At 40.6% G+C, this 20,238-nt stretch overlaps 1 pseudogene; it reads left to right on the top strand.

The window, feature by feature from the left end:
- Positions 1–4,903: 4,903 nt before the first annotated feature.
- On the top strand, positions 4,904–18,387 carry LOC137024819 (E3 ubiquitin/ISG15 ligase TRIM25-like; annotated as a pseudogene).
- Positions 18,388–20,238: the final 1,851 nt, after the last annotated feature.

Here is a 20,238-nt window from a genome sequence, read left to right as displayed (position 1 = left end):
GAAATAATAGAACCCAAGAACGAGACCGAATGGGCATGGAAAGTACACTTCTCAGACAAACAACTGATTCTCCTTCAGCCACTGGAGCACTCGTCTGACGTACCGGATGTGCACCAGGAAGGAGGGAGAGAATTTTAAAATATAATCCAGGTACACAAAAACTAATTTATTCATCATATCTCTCAGCATGTCATTAATGATTGCTTGGAAGATGGCTGCGGCATTGAACAGGCTGAACAGTAAAACCAAATATTCAAAGTGCCCTGTGGGAAGGTTAAAGACCGTCTTCCACTTAACTCCCTCCTTAATCCGAACAAGATGGTAAGCATTGTGCAGATCCAACTTTGTGAAGAATCTCGCCTCCTGCAAGAGTTAGAAGGCTGAAGAAATAAGAGGCAGGCGGTACCTGCTCTTAACTGTTATGTCATTCAGCCCCCAATAATCTATACAGGGACACAAAGAGCCATCCTTTTTCTTCGCAAAGAAGAACCCTGCACCCACCATGGAATGTTCTGTAGGATGTAAAGGTTCTATTCGCCAGAATTCCCAACTACTGACGAGTGCTGGCTTTTACTGGACAGGATGCAGTCAGATGACCATGGCCACCACAATAAAGACAGAGACCCTCAGACAAGCATTGTTGTTTTCCCTTCGCAAAAAATGCATTCTGCCAACAATGTTTAAAGTACCTGGGAACTGGAAGGAGAATCAACACAGGAGGAGAACCCAACAACGTAACTCCATTCTGGAATCGAGACGAATAGCAATGTCAATGAGATCATCCAGATGTTCTGGGGGATCATAGGCATAAATCTTATCTTTAAATGTCATCAACGAGCCCATCCAGGTACCGCTCTGCCAGTGCCTCGGTATTACACTGACTGGTGGCTGCGAGAGTTCTAAATTCAATAGCATAATCTGCCACCAATCTCTTGCTTTATCATAGAGATGGTAAGATAGAAGATTGTTCTGCTAGGTCCATGTTTGGCCAGTGTGTGGTGTGACGATCTGAGGAAGGAGGACCCAACTGAGATCAAACACCATCCAATAAAACTCACTAATCTAATCCAACAAAATGGCATAGGACACTGCGTTGCCCAAACTCGTGTTTAGTCTTGATTTAATCCTCTTCGAATGTCTTAACCAACTATAGGTGTTATGTTAAAAGAAAATGTATTATTCTATTTTTAAAGTCCTTTGGAGTAAAGACTACCAAATCAGACACCATCATAAATCAGGCAAATTAGGTCATAAAAAGAGACAAAGAAAAAATTTTCCCTGCTCAAAATGCACCCTCGCCATTGGCCAGTTCATCCAAGGAAGCGTGTAGGCATACTTGTCCTTAAAAGACAACACCAAACCTGGGCCCATATGTATAAAACTTCTCAGAAATGCTCTTAAGAATAAACTTAAGTTTTGACTTAAGTGTCAAAAAATTCTTAGTAAAGAGTAGGACTTTTCTAAGAGTGGAAGACTTTTATAAAGAAGCCAAAAGCACCTTTTAGTAAAGTCTAAGACTGATTCTTAAGTGCTGACTGAAGTGTTGTGAACTAAGGACTACAATGATATCAACTCAAAATGGCTGCCCTCAACCTCTGAATCAGCCAATAGTAAGCCTGCAAGGGTGAAGTCACAGCACCAATAATTTAATGTTATTATAAAAAAAAATCATTTAAAAAGACACTGAAATGTTTTAATATTTACATTTATTTTAAAAAAAATAGCTTTGCATTGTGCAAAATTATCACAAGTTAGTACTGATGGTGTGGAATCTTTTTCTATTGATATATGTCTCCTCATTTACAGTTAGAGCAATGATGTAAACATGAGTTCCATCAATGGCTCCAACAACTCCAGGGAAGCCCACAGTCAACATAAAAGTGACTTGCTTTTGCCACATGGTTTGATGGTCAGATGTAAAGTCAATGAACTGCCAAAGAGTAGTGGCCAAATGTGATGTCCAGCCATATGAAAATTGACATCTTCAACCTTAATTCAAATATTTTTAAAAATGTGTTAACATACATAACATACGTCATCTTTACAGGATGTGGTATACACTACACTTGAGCGTACAGCATGTGTGTGTTTTTATGTCACCTTATGTAAACTTCATGGCCCCAAGAGATTTTCCAAGATCAACAATTTTCTGTTTTTTTATTATATTTTGTCTTATAATTTAAATCTTTTTCAAATGGTTTGGAAGAGAACACACCATTTCTCTTGACATCTGAAACCTGTAGTTGTAGTTTTCCTCTTCTTCTTCTTTTTTTTTTTTTTTGCCAGTAACTCCAATACACTATATAACTCCAATACATCATATCTTCATTGGAAAGCGTGTGTCTCCTCTTCTTTATGCCATCTTATTACTCCTAACTAGGTTTGGAGGCCTCTCCAGCTCTCCTAAATAATTTAGGAGTTGAGACCTAGTCTTGACTCTTAGGAACCTTTGTGAATCACACTTATTCTTAAGTCTAAGAATAAGAGTAAAATTACATCATTCTTAGAATTTTGACACACTTAAGACTAAAATTTTACTCTGAGTGGCTTTATACATAGGGACCCAGGTCTATTGTCTCTTGCCATCTCTCGTACGTCTTTCATCTTCCGGCAATCGCGCTCCCATCACGCACTCATCTCCTCTTCGAGACGACCACCTTCGGCAAAACCTGCTTTCAAGTTACCTCAGTTCAAACTTCCTGCGGATGCACGAAAGAAGCCAACGAACCTCAGCCACGGACGCACTGAATCTCCACACGTATCTATCTGAAACTCAGCACTCAAATTCATGCAAGCAACCAATCGATCTTAAAGTCTCCGTGAACCGGAAGTTGTAAATGTCTTTTCTCCGGTGTTGTGGCGTATTTCCAAGTGAAACGGGATATTGAATAGTGGGCAGAGTTTTACCTTAGCGCTCCTCCTCTCCATCTCTCGCTCATAGCAGACTAATGGTTACAGAGGAGTGGTTTATGCATTTTCAACCCAAGCCGTCAAACTGACGTCATCAGAGAAGAAACACCATTCCAGACTGGAAGTAACTTTTTTGATTAAAGATTACCATGACAATTTTCTTTCTGTGTATTAACTTGTACAGATTAATTGTTCACCACAAGACTAGTAATATGTTTATATGCCCATAATAAGGTTATGTGATTCTTTGCTGGCTCTCTTCTTTAGTCTTTCCTCTCTTTCTTTATTTACTTTCGTTATTCTGTGTATATATATGTACTCTTAGCTTAGATTTAGTTGTATGTATTCCTATATTCATGTATTAAATCCATTGTGATCATGCTTGATTGTCTCTGTTGATGCTCATGAATGAACCAGGTCATTTTAACATTTTTAATTTTGCTAGCTATATGTTTTTGTAAATACTAGGATAGGAGAATTCCTCTTGGCCAGAAGAATGACCTCATTTTTAAGAGTTGACAAAAGATCGGACTGATAAGTTTTGGTGGACAAAACAGACCAGTCTTTCTGAAATTAATTCTAAAACTAAACTAAATCTAGACTGTCACGAAGATACTCTGTGACCATATACAGACTATGGGGCACATTCCCTCATTTCTCATATACACACACATATATTTACATTGACTTCTGTGATTCTGGAAAGATATATGTTGGGTGCAATTTATGTAGAGTTATTGTGTGTAGTGTGAAAGTCTGTACATGTTTGGTTGTATATTCTGTTCATGTTTCACAAGTTGGTCATTCTTAAGTCTATAAATATCTACAAGACATTAATACAGGTTAAGACATTTATTGATGTAAGTACCACAGATATACATACCAGTCAGGAGCATTATTGGTTCAAAGCCTTATGCGCATATATCTAGTTATTTTTTGATATATTGTTTTGCTTATAGGAGAACTGTATTTATGGAGTTTATGCGTGGCTTGTGTAAACATGTTTGACTACCTGTTGTGAATGTGAATGTTTAATGTTAGACTTACCTGCAGCATGGTATGTTAGGTGGAGCCACGACTTTAAGATGGCCACTGTAACATTCAGTAAGCAGGTGTGGTGAGTGTGGTGTGAGCATGGTTGGAGTACCGACACTTTTTAGTTTGTTTGGTGCAGCAATAGACTGTTGTTACAAACATCTTTCCTGTCCTGTACATTTTTGTTTATTTCTTTGATTTATGTTTTTTTTTTTTTTTTTGTAGCACTGTTTTTTTTCTCTTCACTGTGGGTTTTTTCTACTTTTTGTAAAATAAATTTTGCATCAAACATATCCTGCTTGTCCTGGTCACCTCACTGCCTCTAACCGCAAGGTTCATCCACAACATAGAACATATATATTCATAATTAATTATAATCCGTAATTAATTATCCATATATACATACAGTAATTACATGATTGATGTGTTATGGTTTAATTATATTTCACCCATTTGAGCTAATTTGTTACAGTATAGATTAATTATCTACATGAATAATTAATGCTTTTTAATATGGAAATGAATTAACACCGAACTTACTAAAGCTGGACAGTGACATTATTTTCCTCTAGAGCTGCTGTACAGCTGAAATGAACCTTGTTGGATAATTTTTCTGTTATCAAACTAAAGCTGCTTTGAAACAATCTATAATGTAAAAAGTGCTATATATAGAAAGGTGACTCAACTTGATTTTACAAAATTAAAACTTTAATGGGGAGTGAAGGAACTGTAAAATGGACACAGTTTTCAGTCCTGCAGTACCAGTGCAGCAATTAGGAAGCAGTATTGCTGTGGTTTTTAGCTGTGTTGTCTGCTTATCTATTACATATATTCTTTGAGTATGTGTTTGAGGCTGACATCTAGTGGATGTTTTATTATCTGTGACCTTTAGACTTGCAGAGAAACACATCACTCAAACACAGAACCAGGAAACAGGAATCACATGAGTTCAGGAAAATAGAAACTGAAGTGTAGTTGATCTGTGGTGTGTTTTTGTGTCTCTATATTCATACTATAAAATGGCAGAAGCCAGAATTTTAGTGGATCAGAATGAGTTCCTGTGTCCAGTGTGTCTGGATCTCCTGAAGGATCCAGTGGCCATTCCCTGTGGACACAGTTACTGTAAGAGCTGTATTACAGACTGCTGGGATCAGGAGGATCAGAAGAGAGTCTACAGCTGTCCTCAGTGCAGACAGACCTTCAGTCCAAGACCTGCTTTAGCTAAAAACACTATGCTGGCTGAAGTGGTGGAGAAACTGAAGAAGATTAAACTTCCTGCTGACTGTTACGATGGAGCTGGAGATGTGCAGTGTGACGTCTGTACTGGAAGAAAACACAAAGCCGTCAAGTCCTGTCTGGTGTGTCTGGAGTCTTACTGTTAGACTCATTTTGACCGTCATGAGGAATTTCACTCACGTAAGCCACATAAAGTGACTGAAGCCACAGGACGACTGCAGGAGATGATCTGCCAGAAACACGACAAGATCCTTGAGGTTTTCTGCTGCACTGATCAGAAGTGTATATGTGTGCTGTGTATGGATGAACATAAAAACCACATTACTGTATCAGCTGCAGCACAGAGGACAGAGAAACAGGTATGAACTTAAAGAGTCCCATTATGATCATTTACAAGCACAACAAAACCCCTTTAAACCAGTAGTTCCCACAAAAAAAGACATTCATCATTTACTTATTCTTTTCCTTTTTTTTTGAGGAACAGTAAATTAGGTATGAAGAAAGAAATGAAGGTTTTTGATGAAAACATTCCAGGATTATTCCCCTTATAATGGACTTCAATGGCCTCTAGACGGTTGAAGGTCAAAATTACAGTTTCAGTGCAGCTTCAAAGGGCTTTAAACGATACCAGACAAGGAATAAGGGTCTTATCTAGCGAAACTGTATACAGGTGCTGGTCACATAATTAGAATATCATCAAAAAGTTGATTTATTTCACTAATTCCATTCAAAAAGTGAAACCTGTATATTATATTCATTCTTTACACACAGACTGATATATTTCAAATGTTTATTTCTTTTAATTTTGATGATTATAACTGACAACTAAGGAACTCAACTAAGCTTTATAAACACAAATGATCGCCTTCCACGTGCTTCCGCTTTCCGTATTCTTCAAAAAGCTTACGCTGTATGTCCTACGCCTTCCCTATTCTATTTAGGGAAAAAATATAACTGGTGCTGCGTTCGTTCCGTAAGTAGAATAGGGAAGGCATAGGACATACTTAGAAAGCAATCATTTGTTTATATAAAGCATAAACATTTTTAAAAAATTTACAAAATGATCAATCGTTTCTCTAGATAAGACCCTTATTCCTCATCTGGTATTATTTAAAGCCCTTTGAAGCTGCACTGAAACCTTCAACCGTCTAGAGGCCATTGAAGTCCACTATAAGGAGAAAAATGGAATGTTTTCATCAAAAAACTTCATTTCTTTTTGACTGATGAAAGAAAGACATGAACATCTTGGATGACATGGGGGTGAGTAAATTATTAGGAAAATTTTATATGAAAGTGGACTAATCCTTTAAAGTCCCCATGAACCGGAAGTTGCAAACGAGTTTTATCCAGTGTTGTGACGTATTTCCAAGTGAAACAGAATATTGAATAAAGGGCAGAGTTTTACTTTAGCGCTCCTCCTCTCCATCTCTCGCTCATAACAGACTAACGGTTGTAGGGGAGTGGTTTACGCATTTTCAATCCAAGCAGTCAAACTGACGTCATCAGAGAAGGAATGCCATTCCAGACCGAAAGTAAATGTTTTTGATTAAAGATTACTGCGACAAACAATTTTTTTCTGTGTTTTAACTTGCACAGATTAATTGTTCACCACAAGTCTAGTAATATGCACTAACAAAGTAAAAAGTGTCAATTTTGATTTCATGTTGACTTCAAGGAATGTCTCATCTGTCCGTATATTGAAAGTCAATGGAATCCAAAAGTTTTAATATTCAAAAAGGACATTAAAGGTGCCATCGAACGTTTTTTTACAAGATGTCCCCTGAATGTGTCTGTGAAGTTTCAGCCCAAAATACACCATAGATTTTTTTTAATTAATTTTTTTAACTGCTTATTTTGGGGCATCATTAAATATGAGCCGATTCATGCTGCGGCCCCTTTAAATGCTCACGCTCCCTGCCCACGGAGCTCGCGCTTGCCTTAAACAGTGCATAAACCAACTTTACACAGCTAATATAACCCTCAAATGGATCTTTACAAAGTGTTCGTCATGCATGCGGCATGTATGCGTCGGATTATGTGAGCATTGTATACTGTTATATTGTTTACATTGATTCTGAATGAATTTGAGGCTGTGATCCGTGGCTAATGGCTAATGCTACACTGTTGGAGAGATTTATAAAGAATGAAGTTGTGTTTATGAATTATACAGACTGCAAGTGTTTAATAATGAAAATAGCGACGACTCTTGTCTCCGTGAATACAGTAATAAACGATGGTAACTTTAACCACATTTAACAGTACATTAGCAACATGCTAATGAAACATTTAGAAAGACAATTTACAAATATCACTAAAAATATCATGATATCATGGATCATGACAGTTATGAAAGATCTTTAACCCCTCAATCTCACCACTTCAATGATACTGGATTCATATCTGTTTACTTGATGATTTATGTGATGTTTCTCCTGTCATTGGTTTGTCCTTTAGCACCAGCTGAAGGAGACGCAGAGGTTGTTCCAGCAGAGGATCCAGCAGAGAGAGAAAGATCTTCAGCAGCTGAGAGAGGCTGTGGAGTCTCGTAAGGTGAGTCTGGAGAAGAAGAGAAGTTTGAGAAGTCTCAGTCAGGACTCACTGAAGCCACTGTGTGATTGTGATGTGTGTCCTAACAGCGCTCTGCACAGACAGCAGTGGAGGACAGTGAGAGGATCTTCACTGAGCTCATCCGCTCCATTGAGAGAAGCCGCTCTGAGGCCACACAGCAGATCAGAGATCAGGAAAAGACTGCAGTGAGTCGAGCTGAAGGACGACTGGAGTGACTGGAGCAGGAGATCAATGATCTGAGGAGGAGAGACGCTGAGCTGGAGCAGCTTTCACACACACAGGATCACATCCATTTCCTGCAGGTAACAGAGATCTAGAAGAACAGGATCATAGTGGACTTGAGCAAGAGACTCACAGAGGAACATTTCATGAGAGCAGAATGAGCCGTTGACTGAAGTGTTGATCTGTGTGTTCGGTTATTATATAATCATCAGTCAGACTCTCATCTGATCATCTTCTTTTGATAGAGATGCACTTACAAATGCAGTTCAGCTCTGGAAATCTCTTAGGAAACATTTTTCTGAAAGATACATTGAGCTTCCAGACAACATATTGTAGGAACCAAAATTAGCTCAAATGAAATAATTAATTTATAGGGAATTATAAAGAGTCATTTAGTTTACGACCAAGCAACTGAATCATCCAGCGTTCATCTGCTCGAGCCATAATAAGCTCTTGTAGCGGATATGAATATCCACTATCGTGAAAACACTGATTAGAGCCCGGTAACTTTAAGATCGACAGTTTAAGACATTGAATTTTACAAGCCCATAATACAAGACACTTTCTTTTAAAATCTACAAGAGACTTTATTTATTTCAACACAAACTACTCTAACACAAACCCACACACAAACATTCATACGCATTGCAGAAAGAAAGGAAATGAGAGAGAAAGAGTTTTAAGAGAGAATGAAATGATGAACAGGATTTCTAGAAAAATATGCACTTCAAAAGACCTGACCTGAACAAACCATGAATCATTAATTTATTGCACCAGTTCAGCTTTAGAATCTGGAGGTACTTGCTTGAGTCGACTTTAAATGGGAAACTCCTCGTTGGCGTGGAGAGAAGGGTTTTCCGAGTCAATGATTTGTTGCAGAATCTTTTCAGTTAGTTGAGGCAGCAAAAGTCGTTGGTTAAACTTTGTGGCAAACTTAGACTCTCAACGGAAAGAAAGTTAAGTGAAAGAAATGAAAAGTGAGTGAAAGTTGGATGGCTTGAATGAGCTGCTTGTCTGTCCTTTGTCAGCTTAGTCTTGTCTTCGTTTCGTTACTGTGATGTGACTATTTAAACTTAGGAATTTGTCCCACCTCTGTGAGGAGTTCTGGCCAATCACATATCGTCTTGTTTCAAAAGGTGGCTTTTATCCACCCCCAATCATAAAATAAGCATTATCTCCAGTCTCTGGAATTGCTGGCTTTGGCAGAGAGTACTGTTTAGACAATTTCTATTAAATGGATTATGATACACTTTACACAGATTTCATTCAAGCCATGATTTAAATGAGAAAAAGAGATTTAAACACATATCAGACAAGAAATACTTTCATTCAACCATTCAATAGTTATACAGTTACATGAGTTGTGGGTGTTCTAAAACATAACTGGTCACATGTAGCATGTGTAGACATGATATAAAATTTAACCCTCAGGGGTCTGAGGCTGATTTGGGGCCTGGAGAAGTTTTGACATGCCCTGACATTTGTGCTTTTTTCAGTTGTTCATAAACATATTAATGGAAAAAGTGTCATTACACTGTATTCAGCACAAACTAGGCTACCATAATATGTAAGGAACATGTATGTACATGTTTGTATTTTTGAAGGAATAACGTTTATGCGTGGTTATTGAAAAAACAAAAAACTTAAGTCACTGAAATAAAGCCAAAAAATATATATTAAATCTGTGTTCACAAGTCTTCTGGGTATTTGAGGTTGTAGACTAGAGTTTTTGCTTCAAAATTATGTAAAAATTATCATTCCTACTCCTTCATATAAAACAATAGAGAGATTTAAATTTTCTAAAACATCTTTGGTCAAGAAACACAGTATGCGTGGAGGCGTGAATAATCATGAATAATGGATGATTCTCACCTGAGAAGACAAAAGAATCGCATAAAAGAGCTCTAATGAGCTGCATAAATAATGAGCTCTTTCAGTCAGGTAGGCTGTGAAAAAACCCTCTGTTGATCATGTCTCAAGCTCATCATAATGTAAATCAAACATACAGAAAAAACAGCAATACTGTGAAATATTATTACAATTTAAAATAATGGTATTCTATTATTAAAATATAATGCATTTCTATGATACAAAGTGTCTGAACAGTTATGTTACCTCTATGGCATTTCATATAGGCTTTTAGCTTAAAAGCATGCACATTTGGAGAAATATTGATGGATTCTCATGTTTATGTCAATTTTCTGTACAGAGGAGTATTTATTCATTATTTATTGTCGTCACTGTGAACGCTGGATACTGTGTTTACAATTCATACTTGCAGCCGGAGGGCGCTCTGTACACTTTTAGTCCACAAATGCCAATGCTAAAGAAGAATAGGCAATCCAGGAAATAACTGAACTAACAGAGGCCAGAGATCACTAACTATGGCTATTCAAAACACTTTTCAAGACAATAAATACACGATTGAGACGATGTATGCATGTATTAACTGAATTTTCAGAATCTGAATAGCGCTCCCTCCGTAGTCATTAGCGGATAATGAGCTGAATCACAGACTTCTGACATGGCTCTCTTTTCATACAGATTACATAAACACAGAAGGTTTGTTTTCGTTTTGACTTACACGATTTAAAACCTGACATTTCAATGTCTCTTTAGACACAAGTATAATTTTTTTGTCATTAGTATTCACTAAGTTACAGTTCTTTTTCTGAGAACTATCAGATTGGACTTCGTTCAGAGGGAGACGAGAGATCACGCATCATGTTTGTTTTCTTTATTTTACAAAAAGCACAACATTTTGTTTTTACTCTGAGTGTACACAAATAAAAGAAAATATTCCACAGATTAAAATGGTGTATAACTCTTAATTGTATGTGCAACACTGACAGAGTATTTTGAGTCTCTTTCACACTGGTTAGAAAAAAAACGCGGTGATCACGCCGGCGTGACCGCCGACCCCAGAGTGTTAAGCAGTTAAAAGATGTTTGATAAGTCCATTTTAAATTGTTTGGAACAATTTGATGCAGTTTTAGTTGTAGAACAGTCTTTGTGGGTTTTTCTGTAAAGTTAGGTCACCCAGAGAAACAGACCTGTAATGTCTCTCTGTCTCTTTTGATCTGGAGATCAAAGACTCTTTATCTTCTGGTGACCATTTGGTTGCTACCAATGGTTTAAGTTTTGTCACCTCTCCTTCAGTCAGGAAGCATGGGTGCCATAAGAGTACTTAGCAAGGGGGTTGTTCTGTAGACGGACTGGAGCCAAAAATTAGATAGCTTGGGTTCCCTTTCAGTTGGTCACTTTGATGTTACGTCAGAGACTGACAAAATGGGGGTCTCGCCTGAGAGCCCTATCACTTTCGAGTGTTAACAAAACAAGCCAATGATACGAAGAGTATCTTGGTCTGTGGAATTTGCATGCGCAAGCTCTGCCCCACACTGTGGGTATATAAGGAGCAGCGCAAGCAACTCGCATTCAAGCTTTCGCTTCGGAGCCGAGCACATCATTGCTTTTCATTGGAGTGTGTTCTACGAGCCTGCAGTACTGGTGTGACGGCGCGTTTCAGCAGATTCCAGTGTTCCTGCCTGTTGCCTGCTTTCCCCTGAGCACTTCAGTACTAAAAGAGCTTTCCTCCTAAAAGAGTGTACAGGTTTAAATGGTTTCGTCTTTTTAAAGATGTCTTACCGCCCGTGTGTTCTACCAGAAAGACTCGGGAGGCAAGATAACATAACACTGATATTTATTACCAAACAGCAAGCAGAATATATAAGGTTAATGATCTTTGGCGTAGGCCCCGTCCGTAGCTCACGTCCTGAGGGTTGCAGACTTTGCGTTTCCTGCCTAAAGCTGAAGGCAGGGGCGTAGCCAACCCCCGGGGAGTATGGACAGGGACCATCCTGGTGGTGGTGGGGAGGATGGAGGTGAAAGTTTGCGTCAGCATCTGCGAACCCAGACAAGTGTAAGTACCAATCTTTTATACTCCAAGTGTTAGATAATGATTGGTTAGATCTGAATTAATAAGTGACGTAACATTTGAGTCTTCCCGGCAGAACTTGCGCTAGAGCTTCATTTTCTGGATGCGGTCGTTATATGGCTCCTCTTGACGGCCATGATCGCGGTCTTATGTGTTTTGGCTTCCAGCACGCTGAGGCGGCTTTCGTGGATGGTTCATGTTCTCATTGCGGGAACATGACCATCAAGATGCTTAGATCTAGACTTGATTACCTTAAACAGTATCGAGTCCCCTCTGCCACACCCCGATCTTCGGCTGGTGGCCAGGGTGATCTGAGGGTTACGGTGTGGAACACCCTGACGAGTCAGCCTCCTGGGGCCGCGCCCCCCTCCCAAGCATCTCAGCTGGTGGAGCTTCCGGTGGGCCCTGCTGCCTCTTCCTCTGGGGGACCCAGCATCTTATTCGGGGCTCCAGAGGATAATTGTATGTCGATCGCTGCATCTCAAGGCGGGTTTGAGTCCTCGGGAGATGAAGATTTGGCTGCGTTGCCTCCCCCTGGGAGAGCGGCGTCGTCCCAGTCAGATCCCGAGCTGACGGCCATGCTTGCCCAGGCAGCTGAGAGCACTGGGTTGGAGTGGAATCCTCCACCCCGTCCTGAACGCTCGAGGCTGGATGATTGGTTCCTGGGGGCTGCACGCCAAGGCCCCCCACCGGTTCCATTCTTCCCGGATGTGCATGAGGAGGTTACCAGTTCATGGAGGGCACCTTTAACTGCCCGAAATCGTTCTGCTGCCTCCTCCTCCTTCACCACCCTCGATGGCGGGGCGGCTAAAGGGTATGCTGGGGTACCCCCTGTGGAGCGCTCGGTTGCGATGCAGTTGTGTCCTCCGGGCGCCTCTACGTGGCGCGGTGATCCCAAGCTCCCGTCCAAGGCCTGTAAGTTCTCGTCCACGCTTGTGGCCAAGGCTTACAGAGCTGCGGGTCAGGCCGCCTCTGCTTTGCATGCCATGGCCACCAAGCGGCCCTTCAGGAGGCACGCACGGCCGCCGACCTCGCCCTCTGGGCTATGAAAGTCACGGCGCGGCCTATTGGTCAGGTGATGTCCACTTTGGTGGTCCAGGAGCGCCACCTATGGCTGAACCTGGCAGACGTGAGGGAGTCGGACCGCTCTCAGCTCCTAAACTCCCCTGTCTCTCAGGCCGGCCTTTTCGGCGATGCGGTCGAGGTTGTTGCCCAGCAATTCTCGGCTGCTCAGAAGCAATCTGAGGCGATCAGCCATATCCTGCCCTGGCAGCCAGCCGCTGCTCCTGCACCTCCGCCGACCCAGGTGCCTCAGTCTGCTCGTCTCCGAGGCCGCCCTCCCGCGGCCCCCTCCACTCCCGCTCGGCCACAGCAGGAGCCTACACCCCGGCCGCAGCGAGGAGATAGCCGTAGGAAGGCAGCACAGCCCGTCTCTGCCCCTCCACCTGCCAAGCATCAGGCCAAGAAGCGGCATTCCTGAGATGGGCGACCCGGAGTCGGAGATGTCAGCTCTTCAGGAGTCGGTAGACAGGGCCGCTCCTTCCCCCGCTGGAGGGCCGGGGGAGAACCACTCCATCTTTTTCGCCACTGGTTGCCAGTGGTACCCAAATCTTCACTAAAAGAGCTGTTTTCTGTACCTCCGGGTCCCAAGAGGGCGCGGATGACAATGTGCTCTGTCTTCCCGCACCACTCTCATTGCCCCCCTCTCGCTGCCCCACCAAGGGTACACCTGTGGTTCCTTTGACCCCGCTGGTATGGTTCCTGGGAGCCTGGTTAGAGCTACCCAACCTATCTCGCAGGCTCATTCGAACGATCAGGCTCGGCTATGCGCCCCCCCCCCCCCCCCTGCTGAATTGCCTGATTCAGTTCGACGGCAAGCTAGTGGTTCCACTGAAACTTTTTCAGAGGCTCCTGGGGCATATGGCTTCCACAGCGTTTGTTAGTCCGCTGGGGTTGCTCCATATGAGACCGCTTCAGCATTGGCTTCACGGCCGAGTCCCGAGATGGTCATGGCAACAACGTTTCGGCTCGGGCTCGAGCCTTGTCTACTAGTCAAGTTTATGCTTTGAAGTGGAACCTCTTCATCACCTGGTGTTCCTCTAGGAATGAGGACCCCCGGACATGCCCGATCGAGTCTGTGCTCTCCTTCCTTCAAGAAGGGTTGGATCGAAGGCTGTCTCCTTCCACCCTTAAGGTCTATGTGGCGACGATTTCAGCCCATCATGACCTTGTCGAAGGTAAGTCTTTGGGAAAGCACGACCTGGTCGTTAGGTTCCTCAGGGGGGCGAGGAGACTTTTTCCTCCCCTTCCTTCTCAAGTTCCCTCTTGGGACCTCTCTCTGGTTCTATCTGCGCTCCAGAGAGCTCCCTTTGAACCTTTGCTTTCGGTTGAGCTAAAGGAGGGAACGGAGACGTTACGTCCCCTTGCCACAAACGCTGTTCCGCTGATCGGCCGGGTCACTTGGCTCGGCTCCTCAGCGAAGACTTGAATGCGAGTTGCTCCTTATAGACCCCTTATAGACCCACAATGATACGAAGATGCTCTTCGTATCATTGGCTCGTTTTGTTAACACTCGAAGGTGATAGGGCTCTCAGGCGAGACCCCCATTTCGTCAGTCTCTGACGTAACGTCTCCGTTCCCTCCTTCAGGGAACGAGAGTTACATACATAACCTAGACGTTTATGAAATTATGTTTTGAAAGAATCATCTGAATGATTTATTTGTCTGGTTCAGCCACAGTCCTTACAAGATCAAAACAATATTTAAACTTTGTTTTACAACTATGTGAAATCCATGAACTTGATGGTGCCAAGTTTCACCCAGCTAGATTTCCGATGTCTTTACTTATCTTTTTACAATCGTTGACTACAAATTTTGAGTAATGTTTACCAAAATCAGATAATAAAACTTTTTATAATAATTTTCATTAACACATTAATGAATTTAACAGTGAAGTCCTCAAACAGGAAGTGAGGCTGTATATTATCAATGCTTCAGTGTATTTAAAACACAAAACCTGACATTGGGATCGTGTCCTAAGAGTCCTTGGAAATTTCAGAGCCACTATCCTGCCATGTGACGCCATTGATGCTCTTCATCTGTTACATTTGTTATTGCCAGATGTTTGATCATCAAGTTCACATATGGTGTAAGTGTCAAATGCTAGAACTTATAGCTCTAACATGATATAACGAATATGAGAAGAATGATGCTGTGGAAGTGCTGGATTGAGGAGAGTTACTAAAGATCAACAAGAGCTGCTCAAATCTGACAGTAGTGCAGGTTATTGGCTGAAGTGTGGAGGTGATGATTTTGATTTCTGTTTTCTGTAGAGTTTCCAGTCTCTCTCAACTCCTCCTGAATCTACAGATGTAAATGACGATCCCTTCATTTCTCTCTCCTCTTTTGATGTCGTGAGAGAATCTGTCCGTCAGCTGAGAGAAAAACTGGAGGATTTCTGCAAAGCGGAGCTCAAGATGTTCTCTGACAGAGGTAAAGTCCTGGAGATTCATCTGCTTTCAGAAATGATCCTCCATCTCATATCATGTAGAAGATCATATTAGAAATGTCTGAGGAACGGATGCAGGGATCATTTTCTCTTGACATGATAATCACACTCTTCATGTCTGTTAATTTCCACAGCCACTTACAGCAACATTGTTCACTGGACCAGGAACGACTTCCTACAATGTAAGTCACTGAGAAAACAAGCAGAAAAACTTACTGAGTGTGTTCATGTTCTTCCTGTAGAAGGAGAAAGAAAACATGACAGAAGAGTTTTATAGTTGATCATGTAAATGATGATTTGCACAGGATATCTGGTAAAGGCAAGCTCACACTACAGGACTACATGAATTGCCATGGTGCTCACACTACACAACAAGTTTTCTCATCATCTTCTTGTCTTTAACCCCTTTACATAGAGATCGCAGACAACCCCAGATTAATGTTGTTGAGTATTCACTGCACTTTAAATCATCACACTCTTACTTTTTTGGGACAAACTGAGTATCGTTAGAAAGATTAAAGACTCCAACTTTGATATTTGACAACTGTTCATGATTAAACTAGTTTGCAGTGACATTAATTTCTTAAAGGATTTGTTCACTTTCAAATGAAAATTACCCCAAGCTTTACTCACCCTCAAGCCATCCTAGGTGTATATGACTTTCTTCTTTCTGATAAACACTCTTGGAGATATATTAATATATATCCTGACGCATCCAGGCTTTATAATAGCAGTGAACAGGACCAATGAGTATGAACTGAGGAAAGTGCTTCCATCCATCATAAACACAAATGATCGCCTTGTAGGTGCTTCTGCTTTCCACATTCTTCAAAACGCTTACTCTGTATGTCCTACGCCTTCTCTATTCTACTTACGGAAAAAAAACTGCCGCTGCATTTGTTCCGTAAGTTGAATAGGGAAGGCGTAGGACATACAGCACAAGCGTTTTGAAGAATACGGAAAATGGAAGCACGTGCAAGGCGATCATTTGTTTATATAAAGCATATACATTTAAAAAAAAATTTAAAATGGCTGATCGTTTCGCTAGATAAGGCCCTTATTCCTCGTCTGGTATCGTTTAAAGCCCTTTGAAGCTGCACTGAAACTGTAAATTTGACCTTCAACTGTTTGGAGGGCATTGAAGTCCACTATAAGGAGAATAATCCTGGAATGTTTTCATCAAAAAACGTAATTTCTTTTCGACTGACGAAAGAAAGACATTAACATCTTGGATGACGGGGGTGAGTAAATTATCAGGAAAATTTTATTTAAGTGGACTAATCCTTTAAACCACCATTGAATGTTTGTTTTAATTGAGTTTAAGTGTATATTAATCTTAAATTGTGTTATATAGCTTGATGCCAATTGTAGCTCTAATGCACCTCACACGCCAGGAGCTATATTTATTTCACAATCTATTTTGTTAAAAGAATTCACAAAAGGTTGAAGAATACTTTTTTTCTGGAAAGACTTCAGATAATAGGTGAATTAATGTATAGTGGGATGAAAGTGGTGTAGATGGGCAAGCCATAGTGCCACAATAAAGGCTTATAATGGCTGAATAGAAACAATTATAAAAGAATAATGAAGATTTAGGGCCCTATTTTAAGGATCTAAGCACATGTTCTGAAGCACATGGCGCAAATGTACTCATTAGGGCGTGCCCGAATTCACTTTTGCTAGTTTAACAACAGAAAAAATGACATTAGAAAATAGACTGCTCACATGACCATGGTCTTAGGAAATGCTTCATAAAATTAATAGTTTTCATGCAAGACTTTTGAGAGCCGCTGTCCAAGTCATGTATACAAAAAAAGATGACAATAAAGGGGGGAACAAATGAGCAGAAATAAATGCGGGCTGCACACACAGAATTCATTAAATGTCTGTTCAGCAGAAAACTGACAGTAAAAAAAAAAAAATATCATAATGTTGAAGACCACATATTTAGATTTTAAAAATATATTAATTATTAGTTTATTAGAATAAAACAATTATCAAATTGTCACCTTGAATTCATATATGATAAGGTGCATGAGCAGTTTATTATTTTGTTTCTTCGCTTGCACTACATACAAAAACATGGTGATAATGTCAAACAGGTTTGAAAATATCTCAGCGTCTGTGACTGCTAGAGACAGTTCCAGATAATGTCACTGACCTGCTCATGTTTGACGAGCACTGATTTGGTGGCGTTCTGGGGGTTTCGTCGCAAACCTTGGAAATCTATCTGCGACAGCAAAATCCAGCCAAAAATCCTGTAGTGTGAGCCTGCCTTTACCTGTACTGAGACACTGCTGATATATTAAATATGAGGAGTTCAGATACATTAAAAGATTCCTGATTCTGATGTGTTTTATCTCCATCAGATTACCATCAGTTCACTCTGGATCCAAACACAGTGAATGAAAACCTCCGTCTGTCTGAGAGGAACAGAGTGATTACATTTACTGGCTCACTCCAGTCATATCTTGATCATCCAGACAGATTTGATGATGTGTGTCAGGTGTTGTGTAGAGAGAGTGTGTGTGACCGACGCTGTTACTGGGAGATTAAATGGAGTGGTGATGATGGTGTGGATATATCAGTGTCATATAAGAGCATCAGCAGGAAGGGATCAGGTAAAGAGTGTGGGTTTGGATATAATGATCAGTCCTGGTGTTTGGTCTGTTCTTCCTCCAGTTGCTTCTTCTGGCACAATAAGATACGGACTGAACTCCCTGTAAAGTCCATCAGCAGTAGAATAGGAGTGTATGTGGATCACAGTGCAGGAACTCTGTCCTTCTACAGCGTCTCTGGAGACACAATGAGCCTCATCCACACAGTCCAGACCACATTCACTCAACCACTCTATCCTGGGTTTATTGTTTATCCTGGGTATCGGATTAGATCAGTAGTGAAACTATGTTAATGAATCAGAATAAATTGTACCCATAATGCTTTGAGCTCATGATAAATTAGAAACAGTGAGATGTTATAGAGTCTCTTATTTTCTCTTCATTACATTAATACTACAGCTGAACGTCTGTCAGTGAAATAACATGTCAGGCCCTGTCCACACAAACAAGGGTATTTTCAAAACCGCAGCTTTTTCTGTGCGGTTTGACCGTTTGTCCACACTTCCTGCCAAGGTGAAGATTTTTAGAAACTCTAAAAAATGTCGGAACCAGAAATAACCTTTTTTCCAGGCTTCTGATTGGCCAACATGGCTTTACATTTAGGGTTATATCGCCATCTGTTGGTTTGGCATGCTCTTTACAGTGTGTTTTTTTGTTTTCATGTGAACGCGATTTTTAAAAAAAGGAGAAAAAACTCTGTTTATAAAAATACCCATGTATGTGTGGAGTAAGCCTCAGAATAAATGTGTGTAATGAATCCTCATATAGACAGTAAGATCAGTGTGTGTTTGTGAGTCATGATGAGTGACGGTGTGTATCTGTGCTTTTGAGGCTAATGACTGTGGTGTCATCTGCGAACTTCAGGAGCTCGACAGAGGGGTCTTTAGAGGTGCTGTCATTTGTGTAGAGGGAGAAGAGCAGTGGGGAGAGAACACAACCCTGAGGAGCTCCAGTGCTGATGGTGCGGGTGCTGGATGTGAGTTTTCCCAGCCTCACTAGCTGCTGCCTGTCTGTCAGGAAGCTAGAGATCCACTGACAGATGGAGGTGGGCACAGAGAGCTGGGTCAGATTAATCAGGAGGGTATCCGGGATTATGGTATTGAAAGCTGAACTGAAGTCCACAAACAGGATCCTTACACAAGTCCCTGGTTTGTCCAGATGTCCCAGGCAAAAAAAAGTACATTTCAAAAATACTTAAAGTGCTCTATTTTCGCGCACTAATTTTGTACTTAATATACTAAAAATTCTTATTTAGTACTTCTTAAGATCATTTTAAGAACATCTAAGTGTACTCAGCTGTGCTATTTTGAGACAACATGAGACAAATATTAACTAAAATGTTCTTTTAATATATCTCAGTACTTAAAAATGTATTTAGTTACCACTTGTAGTACACTATGAGTTCAAGTGTGCTATTTGAGGTTGAGAGTTTTGCAGTAAACCAAGGTTTGTCATTGTTTTATGTTAAATAACTCCTGGTGGGAACACACATGTAGGGGCATAAATTTCATCTGACAGTAGGGGGGGACAATAAACATAAAATTTCTCAAGAGCAATTTTTGAAGGGGACACAAATAATACAGCCAAAATTTTACTTATAAAGGATATATGTAATGTTACACAGAAGAAAACAAACCTTACTGCTATTATTATTGTAGCATGGAAACTGTGCCATTATGCTCATTGTTTCTATTTGGTTCAATGAAAAAACTGACTAAATTGACCAAAATATTCTGATAATGATATTTCTTCAATATCATTTATTTATTGAAATATTTTTCAATAAACGTTATTGGTACTTGTTACTGTCTGAACTTGAAGAACTATTCTCTCCCGCCGGCACTGCCGGACTTATACACACACAAGTGTGACGTGCGCGGTGGACCAAACCACTGTGAGGCAAGGGAGGGGTGACTCAAAATGTTTCTAAACTTAAAACGTCCGTTTGCGTTTATAAACCCAAAGTAAAGTGTTTTGGAAACCCAAAGAAAAGTGAGGAACCTTAGAGTTATTTTTAATGATAATCTTTCATGATTCTTTTGTTCAGTGTACTGTTAAAACATCTTTTTTCCATCTCAGAAACATTGCAATTCAAGATCAAGATTGCGTCCTATGTTAAATTTTCATTTAGCAGAAAAGCTAGTCTCTTGGATAGACTACTGTTATGCCCTATTAGATGGAGTTTCTAAATCTACACTCAATAAGCT

The sequence above is a fragment of the Chanodichthys erythropterus genome, chromosome 8 (genome assembly GCF_024489055.1).
Source record: "Chanodichthys erythropterus isolate Z2021 chromosome 8, ASM2448905v1, whole genome shotgun sequence".
Taxonomy (NCBI): domain Eukaryota; kingdom Metazoa; phylum Chordata; class Actinopteri; order Cypriniformes; family Xenocyprididae; genus Chanodichthys; species Chanodichthys erythropterus.
Note: the sequence above shows the minus strand (reverse complement) of the source record. Positions and strands in the feature narration are given on the sequence as shown.